Source organism: Malania oleifera, chromosome 9, assembly GCF_029873635.1.
Source record: "Malania oleifera isolate guangnan ecotype guangnan chromosome 9, ASM2987363v1, whole genome shotgun sequence".
Lineage (NCBI taxonomy): Eukaryota > Viridiplantae > Streptophyta > Magnoliopsida > Santalales > Ximeniaceae > Malania > Malania oleifera.
In genome coordinates this window covers 9,372,503-9,378,034 of record NC_080425.1, presented here as the reverse complement: position 1 = coordinate 9,378,034, position 5,532 = coordinate 9,372,503, and the positions used below count along the sequence as shown (strand labels likewise).

Below are 5,532 nucleotides of genomic sequence, written 5' to 3'. Positions count from 1 at the left end.
GATTTCCTTATATTGTAATCGACTCATTTTGAAAGCTCAAACAAGAATAAAGATATAGAAATTAATTTGCTTTTCACTGAACTTTTGAGGTTTATAGTTTTCTTAACTTCATCCATTTTTAGTCTTTTTATCTTTTATTCTCTAGTCATTTTTGAATTTTTTAACAAAAACTCCTCCAACAACTAAACACCCATAGTGAATGGGATGGAGTGGGACAAAGTTGAAGTAAATAAGACCCCTTTGGCAACCCTTAAAATTTGAAGTTGAAACGAAATATCATGTAGTAAGCCAATGATGCAAAAGTTGTAACGATAATCCACATTATAAACCACTGTTGACCTTATACGTCATATCCCTGTTTTGATTATGACAAATACTCAGATATTTAATGTCTGCCGAGTTAATGTAGAGGTATTCTAATTGGCAGATCATAGTGATAGCACAAAGAGGAACTGAAGCTAAAGACTCAATTTACGATTGTATTGTATTTCATTTTTATGCAAATAGTCTATAATAGTAAATAAGGATTGGTTTGTAATAAGCTCACACACATCATATGCATTGTCTAATAAGTAAGCTCAAACCAATTGTAAACTAAAAATGACCTTAGAAAGACCTTAGGGAATACCCTTTGACCGACACTGAATTTTTTCAGTGTCTTTAAAAAGACCTAGAAAGGACCTTAGGACACTTCCCATTGCACTTGTATGTGTTAGGCACTTGAATAGGGTGATTGTGGAATAAAACAAGACCGAACTGCACAAGTTATGCACTTTCGGTCGACCGACCTATACAGGTCATTTTACCCCTGGTCGACCGAATCAGGTTTGGGTCAACATGTTGACCGCAGTCCGGTCGACCGAGCTTCTAAAGCTCATTTGATCCCGGTCAACTGAATACCCTTGAAGTCAATAATTTAACTTCCTGGTCAACCGAGGGTCCTCGGGAGTTGTCCCAACGGTCAGGTCGACCGACCAACTTAGTTCATTTTAGCCCTGGTCGACCGAACCGCACTGATTTTGAAAAATTGCCTCAGATATGTCATTCTGGTCGACCAACCAGTTAGTTCATTTTTACCTTGGTCGACTAAATCTCGCTGATTTGGAAAAAATCGATTCGGACATACTCATCCGGTCGACCGACCTAGGCAGTTCATTTCTGGCCCGATCGATCGAACCATATGAGCTTGGGTCGACCGAAAGTATTTTGGTCGACCGTTGCTCTCGAGATGCCCTACATTTTTACCATGGTTAAATATTTTAAATAGTGTTAATTAGGATTAAAATGATTTTAAACAATATTAATAATACCCTACATGTCCTAACGACTATAATTCTTCCAACATCTATAAATAGCCCATCATTTGCAAAGATTAACAGAGGATTCGCAATCTTGATTAGGAGAAATTCCTTGAAAATCCCAAAATCCATACTACTCATTTTCTCACCCCATTCACTCATACTTACCTTCTACTATTGCCTAAACTCTCTGTAAGTTGATTAAGTGTTTGTTTGAAAAGGTTTGCTCTCCCTGTTCTACTTGGTTGATACAATTTTCTTGAGCGACAAATCTAAGTGTTTTTAGGGAATTTTGTTAATAAGTCTCTCCTAAGAAGACTTATATTAAACTTCCGAGTATTGCTCATTCATTGCAATATCTTAGGAAGTCTGTATTTATTTTTGGATTGCAAAAACTCTTTCAAAGCATTTTCAAATATCTATTACGCTTTATCTTGAAAAATATTTGAAGAGACATTTGTTTATGTGATATTGATCTTTGTGGAAATATTCATTGAGTTATCTGTTTTGTTGTATACAAAGATTAAATCTCTTTTTGCAAACCAAACATATACACTACTTGAGCATCATACGATTGAGAAAATCTGCTGATTGAAATATATATATATATTGTTTTGCTAATATCTTTGTTTGAGCACGCTGATTGAATACCTTGTGACACAAAGATTATACTGGTTTACACTCTCACGCACGCATTACACTAATAGTAAATATATTTGAGAGTTGATATATTAAACCACATTGAGCTTACATATTATATCATTTGGTGGTGTATGTGATTGCACGTAATTGGATACATATCTGCTTTACATGAAAGTATAATCACTATACCATTGTATTGTATTTCAAATTTGTTGTATTTCCAAGCACAGGCCTGAAGAGGGAGACTAGCCCTTTGAAATAGTCTCGGATTGGCTTAGACCCGGTTAGGAAAGTTAGGTGCGCTATCCTGGTAAGGCGTGTTGGTTGAGGTCAGTCCCTTTAATTGACCTGATTGTAAAGGTTGAGGTCAGCCCTATGCTAATTGACTTGGTTATAATTGGTGCTGCTCCACCCTTTAAGTGAGCCTTTAATGGAATCCTCAGGCTTGCAAGTTAGAGGCGGAGACGTAGACACAGTTGGCCGAACCCCGATAACATATCGTGTGTTTGTTTATATTTCTGCACTCTATATTTATCACACGTGTATGTTATGGTGTGAATGATGCGCGTGATTTAAATTTCCATACATTATATCTACTTGCGCATTTGGGATTGTATAGAAAGACCCTAGGTAGCTAAATCATATTGATTTCTGATTTAACCTAGGATAAAAGTTTAAAATTCCAATTCACCCCCCTCTTTGGAATACACCAATTCTAACAACCACCAAGAACAGAAATCTTATGCCAATATATGTTGTTGTATAGGTTACACACACAAATTTTAAACCATGCAATTGCTATATTGTGAGACCTATGGATTTGAAAAACCCTCTAATACCAAGTGAAATTAGAAACATGAAACCCAATGAACCAGCTTGGCAAAATCATAAACACAATTTCTGCAGTATTGAATGAACACAGAACATACTGACACATAAACCAAGCATTAACATACACAACACACTTTATTTATTTTATTTTTTCAGCATAACCTTAACAAACTTTAGCAAAACTCATCTGCAGCTGAGATTTTAATTAAAAATTTATTCTATTACTAGAGCATAGCTTCTTACACATGAATTAAAAATCTATATATATAAATGCTCCAAGCATAAAGGTTTCAACATAATTAATTTTCATCTAACAGTTTCAAAAGGAACAATTTCAATCCTAGATCCTAATCATAAAAGTCGATGGACTCTGTACAGAGCCAATAGATCCAATTCAAACCAGACGTAGATTGAGATTCAATCCTATAATCTGACCAAACAAATAGACTTCAGCAACTGATACAGATTGTGATTCAAACCAATAATTTTAATATGTACAAAGCAAGATCGATGAACAAGGGGACTTACGCTAGACTGCATTCATGTTTTAAATAATCACACCTTATCTTTAAAACATATGTAAAAATTCTTATGTTTGCTTCTTCTTCTTATTCTCACAAAGCCACCTTAAAATTACTCCCCTCCCCCTTCTTATTTGATTTTTTATGCTCAAAATTCTTTAAAATTAATTGGAGAGAATCTCCACTTAACTAATTTATTTTTCATTTAATTTTTTCTTGTGTTGGGTGAAAAAGGAGGTGCTGCCATATGGCAAGGGAGTTAGGGAAAAATATGCTATGGTTGGGAGAAGGGATAGGGCGTGTTTAAGTGCATGGGAGCTTAGGTGTGAGGGACTCAAGGGAAAGATTGGGCGTGTGCACGTGCATTTAGTGCATGTGTGTATATGCAATTATTGGGATGAGATATTATATGAGTGTGATTTAAATAAATATGGATGATGAAATTAGATATGCATGAGATAAAATTTGGTGAAATTGAGGATAGCATGTGAAAGTGTACATGTGAAATTGGATGAAATTGTGTGAATTGTGAGTCTATAGTGTGAGAAATATGTGAATTTTATGTCAATTTGGTGCACATGGTGTCAATTTGTGTCCAATAAAATATTTGGTGTTGAATTGATTTTAAAATGTGGACATGATTAGGGGTTTATTTTTGGGATTCAAGGTTCAATCGAGCTCAATTTGAATAATCAAAATTCAACTGCCCTTAATTTTTAAAATTCTTAATTTTGCAACTAACGGTCAATTGAGCTTAAATTTTAAAAATTGAGGTTCAGTTGTGCTTCAATTTGAAAGTAAGAATTTAATTGAGTCTCAATTTGAAAAATCGTGCTCAAATGGTGGAAGAGAAGTTTTGCGACTCAAGCTTGGTGTTCATGTGAATTTTATTATGTTTTTGTGCTTTGTGTGAGGTTTTGTGATTGAATTTTGATGACTTTGGGCATGTTTTGTAGGTTAAGGTGATTCTATGTTGGTTTTGTGATGTTAAAATTGAATGTGAATTTGTTAAGTTGTGAAGATTGCATTTAATTAGAGAGAGTCTAATATACTAGAAAATAAAATGATGCCAAAATACAAAGAAAATACAATAAAAATGGCCAAGCAACCTTACTTACGAGTTCACAGACCCCCCTTAAACAGAGTAAAGACCCTGAGTGGTGTCTCATGCCCTCTCTCATGATTTCATCTCATTCGAGCACCATACAAAATCCCTAACCTCAAACACCTCCCCCAAACACTTAGACACCTTCAATCCAATCAAACCCCTTCAATCCAATCAAACCATGGTACACAAACAAGCAAGTCCCATTAGTCTTTGCTCAGGAGCTCCCGCACACAGAGCCGCGAACTGATCTGAAGAACAAATCAAAAACCAAAAACCAAACCCCCAAAAATAACCAAACAAAAACCCAGAAATTAAAAAAAAAAGTCGAATGTGCGAATCAAATAAAAAAAAAATTAAAATCAGAGACAGCGACAGGATTTACCATGTCAAATAACCAACAAAATCGAACTTTTCACTGCTTAATCCGAGATGACCGTGCGATGACCCCGAAAGAGACGAGCTTGGGAAATCAGGGTTTAGACTTCACAGCGATGAACAGGGATAGGGTTTAGAGAGGGGAAGGAGGCGTTTGGGGAGATTACAATTGGGAAGGGCTTCACCTAATCCAAAACTCAAACAGCTGCTTCATATCAGCCCACCGCTGCGAGGTCATCCAATCGGCAAACACATTCAACAAGCTCTGCCCATCCAGAGTTTGCGACAGCGCCTGGATCCGGGAAGACGCCGGCTGCATGAACCCCAGGGGGATGAGGGACTGAGCGAGCGTCGCGTTGGGGATAGGGTTTCGCCAATTCTCGCTGTAGAGAGGGCTGCCAGAGGCGGGGTTGGGAGGCAAAGGACTCAACCGCGATGACGGCGGCCGCGGCTACGGCTGCGGCTCCGAGGGCTCAGCCAGCTGGGGCTCTTGGGCGAGGAAGGTGTAGGTGGTGATGTGGTTGAAGGAGACGTGGTTGATGGTTTTGAAGAAGGTCCAAGTCCTGGTGAAGATCGTCATTTGTGACGCCATTTATTAATGTCTGCCTAGTCCCACATTATCTCTGTGAGCAATTCTAAGACCAGTATAAGATCCTCTTAACTCTCTCTTCTTAACATCTAGGTTATGAGGATGAGCTCCCTAACATGGTATCAGAGTTGGACCTTAGGTTATATGACTCCTACGTGGGTTGGACTT

At 37.4% G+C, this 5,532-nt stretch overlaps 1 long non-coding RNA gene across 1 annotated transcript; it reads right to left on the bottom strand.

Annotated features, from left to right (window-relative positions):
• Positions 1 to 4,319: 4,319 nt before the first annotated feature.
• On the bottom strand, positions 4,320 to 5,340 carry LOC131164723 (uncharacterized). Its single transcript, XR_009139326.1, has 2 exons — positions 4,783 to 5,340; positions 4,320 to 4,648 (listed from the first exon to the last, which is right to left on the bottom strand). It is a non-coding gene; the product is annotated as an uncharacterized LOC131164723 (long non-coding RNA).
• Between the last annotated feature and the right edge of the window lie 192 nt (positions 5,341 to 5,532).